Raw genomic sequence first — 13,003 nt, 5'->3', positions numbered from 1 at the left:
CCAGCAGCAAAAGCGGCAGGCGCCAATGGATTCTCCATCAAGCCCTACAAGGCGATTGGGGCCCCTATTATCTCCCAAATACTAGCAACCACAAACCTGACTTTCACCCTGGGAGGTTTCCCAGGCTTAAATAATGAAGCCAGGATCTCAGTACCTGGTACTCATCCGGAGTTAATGGAGAACTACAGACCAATCTCCCTACTGAACTCGGACTATAAGCTGCTTGCTAAAATCCTGGCAAGCAGACTGGAGAGAACCCTCCCCTCAATTATTGGAGAGGCACAGATGGGCTTTGTTAAAATAGGGACTCGGCGGATATTATCAAAACTTTGGTTAACGCAACAGACATTGCGACTAGGGATAAACGTATGGCATACACTTTGACACTCAACGAAGAAAAGGTATTTAACAGGGTTGAATTGAAAAATGTGCCATTCCCCCTGTAGTTACAAACAAATGAAAGCTTTTATACACCAATCTATCTGTCAGTGATAAACTGTTTTCATCTCCCCCAGCTTTCCTCTAGGTCAGCCGTGGCCCACTGGCATCTCCCGAGCCACTGCAGCTCTTTAATTCACCACATGTGGCTATATCGAAGGGGCATAACATAGAACATACTATCACAGTAGCAAAGATTAATGAATTAAAGTTAATATCACTAGCCCCGCCAACTTCTTTGTGACCCTTGGGCTACACCCATTTCAAACCTTTTAAAACAGTCTGCCTCAACAGCAGATCATGCTTTCCCACCTGATGACGGATGCTTGTGTTGTGCCCAAAACGTCGTGATTTATTTTATTTTATAGCTACGTGACTTTACCGAAAGAACCAAAGAGTATGGATTCCTGCAGTCACGAAAGCTTCAAATCTAGATAGAATTAAAGTTGTATGATAAGTTGTACAATATTATATATATTTGGCTCTTTGCAGAACTCAAGGGTACTTTGTGTATCTTGGTCTGTTAAAGGTTGGCCACCCTTGCTCTACTAGGTACCAAGGCAGGGATGTCCCCTCTCATCCCTCCTATTGACATTAGCAATATCATGTCTCGCAGAAAGTATTAGAAGCAACTGGTATGTGACGGAAATACGCAAGGGGGCAAGCAAAAATAAACAATCAATCTCTACACTGATAAAGTCTTAATAATTCAAACTGAGCCAATGACATCCATCCCTACCCTCCTATCTTTGATTATGGAATATGGAGAAGCCTAGGGCTGCAAGCTAAAGTCAACAAAATCAAAACGGATGCCCCCCTCCCGTCTCGACAGAACCCCCAGAGGGACTCTCAACGTTTAGGTGGTGCCCTACCCAAATTAAGCATCTCGGGGTTATAACTTCTTCCTCACTCTCGTCCAACTTCCAAATAAACTTTCCAACATTCCTTCAGGGGACCACAACATCACTTGAGGCCTGAAATGACAACCACCTCTCCCTTTCTAGCACAGCCCATTTGGTGAAAATGATGATCTTTTCAAAGCTCCTATACCATCTAGGAATGGTCCCCGCCTGCGTCCTGGAAGTATTTTTTAAACTCTCTTCATGTATCGCATAATTTATAATGGAGCAAAAATGTATTATTGCTCACACTTGCCAAGCAGGACATCCTTAAATATTATCATTGAAGGACTCCTCAAAACATTAAACATTGGTTATTGAAAGAATTGTAACAAGGTTCCGCCTGTCGCTGGATGCTCGCCGGGCTCGCTTTTGCCCCTGATAAAGATAGATCATGGGGTCTTAAACTGCTATGGATGGTTTCTACCACCCTGGAAATTTGCAGAGACAGGCAGATCCTGATCCCCTCCCTTTCTACACAGACAGTCCCCTCTATAGGGCAACCTATCACTTAAATTATAGGGCAAAGGAATTAAATAGCCTTAATTCAAAGCAGTTGGCATTGACAAGCTAGGGGACTTACCCAACATGGTAAGATGGACTCTTTCCAGCAGTTACAGGCACTCCATGGCATTCTACAGTCACATTTTTACAAATACTTAGAAATTATGGATAACGAAGGCCCCAAATAAAATTATTTATTGGGAACAAAGGAGAAGTACAAGCTAATGGAGGCATATCGTATCAATTCAGCGGCAGAGCAGATCAGACTGAAGAAGAAAAAAATATGGGAAACACTGCTAGGTTAGGATATTCCCTCAAAAAAATCGGCACAGATCTGGTGAGCCCCAGCAGCTGGCACTAGGTCGTTCCCTTTGAAATGCTTTACATAAAAATGTATACATGAACTTACCAAACCAGTGAAAGGAGGGCAGACATTTTTCTCTTCTCCATGTATATCTTACTCAGACAAACTTGCATGCCTTCTGGTTATGCCCAGACATCACCAAATTGTACCAAAACATTGTCAATTACTGTAACTCGATATGTGATACAGATGTCAGCTCTACAGTAGACTTCCCTATGGGGCCTGAAACATGCGGGGGTATCCAAACACCAGTACACATTACCCCGAGCCTTCTACACAATTGCAAGGGAAACTATCCTGCGAAATTGGAAGGATCATGAACTCCCTGCTTGGAGACCTTGGCATAGATCTTTATACACCTTGGCAAGAATGCAGCACCTTAGTAACGAGCTGAAGGGATAAAAACGGGAATTCGAGACAATATGGGCCACATTCCTTGAGAACCCCATGTAGTATGGAGCACCTGGGTGTAATAAGGATAGAAAATAACTAACGGGCAGGACCAGTAAGCGGGCTAATGGGCCACAGGAATTACCCCATTCTACCACACTTTGAACGACAGTTGTTATCAGGAGGGGAAAATGCAGAGGCGTGCTCCAAGTTAATGTTCTTCTTCTTTTTTCATTCGTTACTTTTTTCTTCCCCCATCTTCTTATCACCTTTAACATTATCTTACATAGAAAAAAACCCGATACAGTAGAAAATAACCCGAAAATAAACATCCAGAGGGTGCAGCCTCCAGTGTTTTGTTCTTTGCTCAAGTGTTTATTTGCCCTCTTATGTTCACGGTTGTGAATTAAATAAAAAACACATTTGAAAAAGAAAAGCACCACTCATGTATTATAGAAGGAAACTGTTCAATCAGTTTATATTTCCTGCTATGAGATATGCATTTGCAAAGATGAACATTTAAAAAAAGCAAAGAACCATGGAAACGTGCAGATGGGAATTAAACTTAGAAGGAAACATTCATAAATCACAGGATACATGCACATTAGAGACATCAATTCTCATCAGGCCCCATGATGTACAGAACAGTCCCCATTCCTCATCCATGCTATCTCTCTGATCAAAGAGCTGAATGTCTAATATTTCATTTTTTTGGGAGTTGTTCTTGAAGTGGTTTAGAAATCATGAAAAACTTGATTCTGGACAGCTTTCTATGTGCGTTGGAGATGTGCACGTAGTCATTTTCAGTTGGGTCCTCCAGGGGTTAACTAATTGCTGCTTGGACATTATTTCCACGAGAAGTCTTTGCGAGGCACTTTGGTCCGAGATGGTGGCGTGAGATTTGCTTAGGGCGGGGTTCAGAACTAAATTCCCGTCCCCCCCTATTATGATTTCACCCGTTATTTTTTCGACCAGGGTATACATTTAGAAATGTAATTTCTAGTCCTGTAATCTGCCCGAGAGGAGTACGTATTTGCTCTGTGGGTCTAGAATTTGAAGGCTGGTGGTGAAGTTGATCTTTTCTATTGGAGGGTGGCTCCTCCTCTCCTCCATAATACAGTTTTTTTGGGTTAGATCACGTAAATATATAAATATGTAGTTAAAACCCGCCACCACCCGACAGCCAATTAGTGTTGTCACGTACACAGAACATGCCAATTCGTCACTAGTACAGCACACCGGAGTTGGAGAGCCAAGCCACAATATTTACAATCTGGGTATGACGTTTTTCCAGTAATTACAACTAGCTTCATCAGGCCTGTAGTGTACATGGCATTAGATACCTGGCCCATCCAACTTCTCTTTAGTTTATACTGGCTTCTAACTGTGTGAGGTGTGTTTCCTATTTGAGGGCTATGTCAGCATTCTGCCTGTTTAAAAAGGTCAGGACTTGCTATATCTTGATAGTGGTTCAGATCATTCACGTTTAGTGAGATGATATTCAATCTGACAGTAACAGAGGGCTCCGGCAGCACTTTTGGGGGTCGGGTAAGGAGACCTGGGCTCGTTTATTCAGGCATTATCTCTGGTTGAGGATGTAGAAGGATTTCCACACTGCTCTGCTTGGGGTAAGACGGGTCTGGGGCGTAGGGATGAGCAAGGGAAGGGAAGCAAACACTGTAACATTAAAAGGGGGAAAAATAAAAAATGTACAATTGGGCCCAAAATATAGCCCCAACAAAAGTTCTCCATTGACTCCCAATACGACTCGAGTGCAGCCTATAAAGCCAGACCTGCTTTATTATAAACAACCCCTAAAGGAGGAGAGAAACAATTCTAACCAGAAAATGTCCCTTAGACCATTAGGAGAGGAGAGAAAAGTATGGTAAAGACAGAGCGAGTTCGAGTGGGGAGCATAAAGCAGAGTGTATGGGGGGTGGAGGGTTAGAGGCAGGGAGGGGAAGGTGGAGGGTGAGGGTAGGAGAGGGAAGGAGAGAAAGAGCGGGAGGAGGGCGGACAGGAAGACAGGCGGCAATAGCCACAGCGTGGGGACAGGGTAAGGGCATACCAAAACCATTTGTTTTATTTCAACGTTAACAGAACTAAACAGTTGAGTGAATATTAGGGGGGGAGGAGTGGAAGAGGAGGGGGGAGGAGAGGATCAGAGGTTATTTCATAAGAGGTTATTTTTTATATCCATATATTTTTTTCCATAATACGGCCATGTGTGACGCATGCGGCGCGTGCAGCATGGGGAGGGAAGGAGAGGCAGAACGAGAGTGTTGGGGGGAGCATGTGAGGTATCTCAATCGGAGTCCCGGATCCAAGAACGGCGGGAGGAAAAAGTGGACTTTCACCCCATTCTGCTGCTGAAAGAGGCTCGCAGGTGGGGGGGGGGGGAATCTTTACGTTGGAATCTCTTCCATGTGTAGTCGTCAGTGTGATTGTGGGGGCTGGGCTCGTAAAGGTGTTTTTGTGGGCCTGAATAAAAGTGAGGCGCCTTCCCTTGCGAAGGTTCGCGATGGGGGAGTAAGGTTCAGGGAGGGCCCTTAACGATGTGGGAGAAGGAAGAAGAATAAGTATAACCCGTAAAAACAAAGTTTTTCACTATAAATCCTTTATATGCGTGGCAGCGAACTTAATATAAAGGATTTGAAAATATATTCGCCTGTGGAGGACGCGGGGATCGATCCCGCGACATTTGGCATGGGAAGCGAGGGCGCTACCAACTGCGCTACTCCGCCACGGCCTGTGGAGGGGTTACGCTCTGGGCTCTTACACTGCTACGTTCAGCCAAAGCCATGAATGAGTTCTATTTGAATATATGTAAAATCCTTTTTTTTGCCTAAAAAGTGTACAATTTAGGAAAAAAAATTTCACGAACATTAATTGTTTCGCACAACGAGTCTGTGTGGAAAATGTCAGCTCGATTGGATCACGGGAAGTGGGTTAAAAAACGACCGAAAGATTTGCACGGTCGTAAGCAAGCAAGCACGCAAGCAAGCAAGCGAACTTAATATAAAGGATTTAAAAAGGAGGCGAAGTCATAAATAGTCGGCCTCTTCTAACGGAGGAGTTGGGTTGGGAATACATGGAGGGGCCGGGCTCTTTGGGTCACGGGGTGCCCAGTGTTCTCCGATTGGGGTGTCCTCTCCACGAAGCTGAATTTTAGGGGCTCCTGGACCACACAACCATTCCTGGTTATTAGTTCCCACTGCTGGCTGGCCATTGGGATTCTAATCTCCATTTACCCTGTACCTGGGACTTCTGCCTATTCCCAAATATCCGGGCCACCTCAACAAGAAAAAGCTCAGGGCGTCTTGAATTATGCGTGAAAGAAGAATATGCGTGAAAGACGTTTACAAGCTGGCACTCAGTGTCTGTCAGGTTGGGGGGGGGGGGAAAGAACTGTCGCTGGGGCTTGAGGTGAGTGGGTTTGAGAGAAATGGGGGCAGGGGGGGGGCAGCCCCTTGTTCAACCCATAAATTGCCCAGCTCATCTGCTCCTGAAAAATGACCAGAACTTACTACTCTATCGAACCCAGGCTCTACTTAAAATCCAATCTCACATCACTTGATGCAAGAAGAAGTTTACATTGGGCACTGTTTCATCCGTAACATCCTTTTTGGCAAATCTGTGTTATACTTTGCTAATTTATTAACACTATTGTCAAAACCTAAGACACCTAAGACATCCACGTGATTTCCTTTTAACTTTCCCAGGAACAAGAATTGGAATAGGTGATAAAACCTTTATCATTGCAGCACCAATGGTTTGGAACAACCTTATTTCCCATCCCTTAATATCAATATTCTTTTTAAAAAATATTCTGAATCAAAAGAGGGCCATATACAACCACATTTGCCAATGTGATTTCTAACTTTCATCCTTACCCATGTGTAGTGACGTAGGTCTCTTCTTTTCCTCAAGGCTTGTGTGTGTGTGTGTGGGTGGCGTGTGTCACGCACACACTCAGTCAGAGACGAGGTAGTCGCAGGAGGCACCGTCCTTCCCTTTTATTGTGTTCACGCCACCAACTCTGGCCCCCTCTCTCATGACCACGCTGCAGTACAACCCGGCCCAGACACGACCCTGACCGCGTTGCACTGATGGCGTCGACCTAGACAGCCAACTACTGTCCGGCCGCCGAATGATCGGGCGAAGGCGGGCAGCGACGAAGGCGGCGACGATGACAGAGAAGACGAGTCCACTCCCAGAACCGGCAGCCCAGAGCTCTCGCTCTCCGCTGCTTATATTCCCCTCGGCGCGGCTTGGCTCCGCTATAGCCGCGCCTCCATTCTCAAATCCTCCAGAGGGTTCAAGGGGCCTCCCCACGAGGTCTACCGTGACCCTTGCCCCAGTTACTCCGCCCTGCCGGCACACCCGTGTATATGCTCAACGGCGTGTGCGCTAAGTGTCCACCTGCAGTTGCAGCTGCTGTACAACAGTCAGCGCTGTGTCACTACACATGTATCGATAGTTCAATATTCATATGAAATTTTATTGAGGGACTGTGTGTTGTCTTGTTGTGGTCTGGGACTCTTTTTCTTTTGCTGCCTTGCCCTACTTATATCCTTTATTTATTTTCATTATTATTTCGTGACTTCATTAGCTTTCATACTCTTAGGTTTTTTCGGTAAAGTCACGTAGGTAAAAAATAAAAAATAAATAAAAATAATAATAGAAATAAAATAATTAATCACGACGTTTCGGAGGCAACACAAGTCTCCGTCATCAGGTGGGACCGTCACAGCTAAATTTACTGTATCAAGTGAGGAAAAATCCAAGAGACAAGCTCTTAAATACAAGTTAAGGGGGAGGGGGGGAGGGGCTTATCTGAAAGTGGTAGCCAGGGAATGGCACGGTGGGGGGGGGGCAGGGCTAAAAGAGAACAATGGTGCACATCGACTCGGGGTTGTGGCCGGTGTTAGCTGATAATCAACATAAAAGAAAGCAGTACTTTTAAACGCTGGGGATGTCAACACTCGGTAAAGTAGAATAGTACCTGTCAAATAAGATGGTACAAATATGTGTAGTTAAATCTTTTTTACATGGTTAATGACATCTTTCCAATGATTACTCAGTTTGTACCCATCATCACGGTTGAAGTTATGTCTGTGTTTGTATATCTGGATGGCTTCGTGTACAAACCTTTGATGGTAGCCAGAAGGTTTGCAGAGCACCTTGGTCTCGGAAAAGACAATACCATGAGAGCCCACAGCGTTGTAGCAATGATCGGCAACGGCGGAAGACTCAATTTTGCCGTGTTTCAGATCTGACTTGTGCTCGCGGACACGATCGGAGACATGAGGTTTCGTTTCCCCAATGTAACAATCGCCACAGATGCAACTCAATTCAGACTCCAGGGTATTGCAAGTCAGGAATGACATCGCACCATTATTCTCTTTTAGCCCCCCCCCCCCACCATGCCATTCCCTGGCTACCACATTCAGATAAGCCCCTCCCCCCCTCCCCCTTAACTTGTATTTAAGAGATTGTCTCTTGGATTTTTCCTCACTTGATACAGTAAATTTAGCTGTGACGGTCCCACCTGATGACGGAGACTTGTGTTGCCTCCGAAACGTCGTGATTTATTATTTTATTTCTATTATTATTTCTATTTTTTTTTTTTTTTTTTTTTTTTTTTTTTTTTACCTACGTGACTTTACCGAAAAACCTAAGAGTATGAATCATTGCAGTCACTAAAGCTTCAAATCTAGTATTAGCTTGTCTATGCTTTGGACTCCTTTAAATGTTTGTATTGTTTGTTGAAATAACTTTCTGACCTGCTCCTACTGGACATCTTTGAAAAAGACCATTATAGCTCATCGGATTCTTCCAGTATAAATAATGATTCTGATTCTGAAATATATTACTTGATAACGCACTGAGAAACTTGGATTGGACTCAAACTGGATCAACTATAGAGTCCTAAGAAACTTGCTGGACCAGATTAGTTCGGCAGACCAAATACCGTCACTTTCAGGATACCCTCTTGATAAACTGCGTTGAAGTCCTGAGAGACTCATTAACAATAACGTTATTCAAGCTGCTGCTTGTGAAAATAACGAACAGCATGCGGGGGCTTATAATCGCTGTTATTTATCGACCGCCATCTTCACCAATGTCATCATTCTTGTCCAAACGTTCCAGTCTGCTAGACCGTGGGTCACTTGGCTCTAGCTATATCATCAGTCCCGGACCGACTGGTTCTTGTGGTAAAATCTGTGATCGCTAAGATTATCGACAGTCAGTTTAACCCAGCACTTCAGCGGCGCAATATGCCACTTGGGAAATATACTGGATCACATATTCACATCCGCCAATGCCATAAACGTGACTGATGTTGTGATCGAAGATGTGGGTATTTCAGATCAGTCTTGTGACGTACAAAGTAGTATTACAATTCTGTCTCCCACCCATCAAAATGATATCATACAAAGACTGGAAATGGATCGTGAAGCTTTCCATCAAAAATCCGGTCATCATGGGCATATATAAATCCTGCATTGACGGTCGATTCATTAGCAAGCTCAACTAGAAAATTACGTAATTTCTGTTCTTGATTAACTCGTTACCATCCAAACAAGCACAAAGAGAGAATGGGGAAAGTGCACAGTAATTGGCTGTCACCAGAGGCTATTGTTGTGAAGTAGATGCAGAGGAGGCTGGAGAATCTTTGGAATAAAATAATAAAAATAAAACATAATAAATTATAACATATATGATGTTTTGTTTTTATTATTTTATTATTTCCCTTCTACGTGACTTTACCGAAAGAACCAAGAATATGAATCCCTGCAGTCACGAAAGCTTTAAATCGAAACCAAATAATGGTTTTCGAACTCACAAAACATGTTGAGTCACAGCACTCTAACCAAGGGCCCGAGTTCTTTTGTTTTGGCCACAATCCTGCTGAGAGCAGGGGATTGTTTAATAAAATTAGGAACATTCGATGTTACTCTGCGTTGTGATTTATTAGACAGTGGTGGTGCATGCCTGTAATCCAGCATTGTATAGGTGACGTTTTGTGGGTCACACAAAATTACGTGATACTCACTTCCCATAGAGGTGACTTTTACTGGCTTTATAGAAGGTGAAACAGCAAAGTATGGACTCCACCTGTTCCTTCTGAATGGGATATACTGATGCTGCCTCGCACGCGTGGAATTTTCTCCAGGTGCTTCATTTTCCTCCCCAATGTAAACTCACTGACCAATAATACCTCAGGGTGATCGCTATTGTCAGTAGCACTGGCTCACCATGTGGCTGCCTTCCTGCTTCTCTGTGGTTCCTCAAGCCCGAGTCATTGTCTTTACGAGAGTGAGCAACTACTGTGTGCATTACAAGTTGAAAATATTATTTTGCTTCCGAGCCCCCACATCGCACAGATAAGAATCTGAGCCAGGAGTGAAGCACTGTAAAGCTTTATTAATCCACTCAGAAGCATGCCGAGAAAAGCACGTGAACCAATTGGGCAGGAGTAAGCACGTGATCTGCTCACTGGATAGGAAGGAGCACAGCGCATTGTACAAATGATCCTTATGGTGGGACCCCAGGGTCCCGAATAAACGAAAGTAAAAATCATAATACAAAATTTCCACCTGGCGCGGATCATTCTGTTGTCATGTCGTCCAAGCACAGTGAGGACGAATTAGCAGAAGAGCTGAACAAGCGAAACTTTGATTAACGCATCGTGTAGAGCCCCTCGAGAGGAATAGATCGCCATATATTTCGCCTTCAACAGACATAAAATGACGTCGCAACGCAGTTTATGCGATAGCCGGGGGCTTATGGGACTCTGGGGTCCTGCCAGGGGCGGTTTCTTCATTAGGGCGATTGGGCGACGCACCACCAATGTCATTCAACCACAGAGTCACGCTAGCCGTCACTGTGCCTCTGGATATAGTCCAATCAGCGTCATGCTACGTTCTGTGGAGTACCGCCTCTTTTTGGGCGATTTCCCTCCGGCTGAGAATCGCCCCGAGTTATCCCATAGACTTACATTCAAAGATGTTTTTTTTCGAACGGGGGGGCGCTGCAATGCATTCTCTATGGCTTCCGGGAGGGCTCGCACTAACGTGCTTACGTCATCATACGTAAGCACGTTTCATCCAACAAAATTATTTGTCGCCACCTAGTGGAATCTTTAATAAAAGAAACATGAGTGGATTGTATTAATAGTGAGTATAGAAACAAACAAGATGTATTGTAAGAGTCACTTTATTTTTCATTAATATTAAAGAAGTGAAGTTGCCTTTACATGCTTAAGCTGTTAATTTATCCTTTGCATGGGTGGACCTTATCCTTATCAATCATCCAGACATTTGCCCCCCCTGAGAGATTTTGCAGGAGCCGCCACTGGGTCCTGCCATAAGGTTCATATAAACCCACCACTCGAGGGCACGACCTCGTGTACAATTCATCACGTGCATATTACACGTTTTTTACACATTCATTGCATTCTGCAGTAAACCGTTACAGGCGCTTTACTTTTTATACATAATGGCCCGAACTTAGAGTGTATCACGATTGCCAAGCGTCATCTATAATAGAGGGGTTTTTTTTGGGGTTAGATCTCGTAAATATATAAATGTGTCGTTAAAACCCGCCACCACCCAACACAGCCAACTAGTAAGGTTGTCTCGTAAACAGAACATGCCAATTCGTCACTAGTACAGCACACCGGTGTGTCGGAGAGCCAAGCCACAACATTTACAATCTGAGTACGATGTTTCGCCAGTAATTACAACTGGCTTCATCAGGCGACAGCCAGATTAATGGAGAAGTCCACCTGTTTCGTTCCTTATATAGAGGCGTAGGTAAGGTGAGCAAATTTCTGCGCTCTTGCGCAAAGTGGGGGGGGGGGGGGGGGGGGATTAATGAGTCAACGTACATTATGCATGCGCATTATGCAAGCCATTTGATCTCGTCCTTCCTGTCCATTGTGTGTATTAAAAATGGCCGTACCAACGGTATTCCCTATTGAAGTATGGTGGCCCGTATTGGCATGCATTTAAACAATGTATTATTTGATGATTCGCTTCCACGCAGCACTAAGTCGGTAGCTATCCGAACGGATAAAATTATTGTTATTTCTTTCAATTTTGATAGATTATCTAATTAGTCTTGGCCAGTAGAAGCTAGTTTTGCATAGAACTTCAACATTATCAAAATCAACTGAGTATCCTTGTTGGCACGCGTGTTCTGCTACTGCTGACAATTGTATTTGGGAGTATTTAATATTTATTTGATGTTTTTTTAGTCTCGTGCTTATCATTCGTTCTGTTTGCCCAACATAGCATTTGCCACAAGTGCAGTTAATCCTGTACACACCTTTTGTTGATAGCTTTGGTAATACATCTTTTGTACCAGATATTACATTTCTGTATTGTATGTACCGTGCCAAATCTGACTCGGATGTTTTGTTTTTCCAAACATCTGGCTAGTTTATCAGTTACTCCCGCAATGTACGGGATTTTTATCGTTTTAATTACTTGGGCATTTTCAATGCTCGTGTTATTTGATTTGGTTTTGGCATTGAATGCCCTGTTGATTTGTGCATCATCTGTTTGTCACTTGCTCTGTGCCACAAGGTTCTGTCCTAGTTCCTATGCTTTTTTTATTTACATGCCTGAGCTATTGGAATTAGTAGGCAAATAATGGAGTGAATACACACATTTGCAGAGGACTCAGCCATACGTGAGCCTAGTAACAGTGGCATCTGCCATGTTTCTTGAACATTGTTCAATGTTCGTCGCTTGATGGCATCTAATCACCTGAATGAAAGACATTTGATTTTACTGGGCATTAATACAACGCCTTTATTCGCTGAATAGCGGTGGTTTTTGGCTCAACATGGATTCCACTCTCATACCACGAGCTTTCTATAGTTGTAGTCATGGAATTCTAGTAGCACCTGATGTCCAGCTGGCACAAGAGATGGCCTCGATCAGTAAGGCTTGCTTTGATAACTCCCAACAGCTGCGTCCTATCCGCTAATCTCTTAAAACTCAGCTTGCACGTCCCTGTTGCAACAGTTTCTTGGTGGGCATAACCATGAAAGTGAAGAATCAACTGCAGATTGTTATAAATGCAGCAACTAGACTGCTTACTTTCACGCGGTTTACGACCATGGACTCCAGAAGCGGATGCAAGAAGACAACACCTTGTTGGATTATGTTTCCTTGGAGTGTAACGTCTTCTGGTCCCACATTGTGTGATGTATAAACTTTACCTAAAATGTGTAAAAGTAACAATATAGTTATGCACCTAACTTTGTCAGAGCTATGCATGCCTGTCACCAACAACATCCACAGGGATATATTTGGTTGTTTTACTAATAATATTCGTTAAGCTTGTTTGTATTATTAATTGTACATGTCCATTTAACATTGTGGCTTTAGTT

The 13,003-nt window shown here is 43.7% G+C and overlaps 1 protein-coding gene across 2 annotated transcripts in view; it reads left to right on the top strand.

Annotated features, from left to right (window-relative positions):
* The window catches only part of LOC144736793 (uncharacterized), an 870,278-nt gene that overhangs the window by 829,213 nt on the left and 28,062 nt on the right, over positions 1-13,003 (top strand). The gene's annotated exons all lie outside the window — the stretch shown is intronic.

The sequence above is a fragment of the Lampetra planeri genome, chromosome 3 (assembly GCF_965212315.1).
Source record: "Lampetra planeri chromosome 3, kcLamPlan1.2.h2, whole genome shotgun sequence".
Classification (NCBI taxonomy): domain Eukaryota; kingdom Metazoa; phylum Chordata; class Hyperoartia; order Petromyzontiformes; family Petromyzontidae; genus Lampetra; species Lampetra planeri.
Note: the sequence above shows the minus strand (reverse complement) of the source record. Positions and strands in the feature narration are given on the sequence as shown.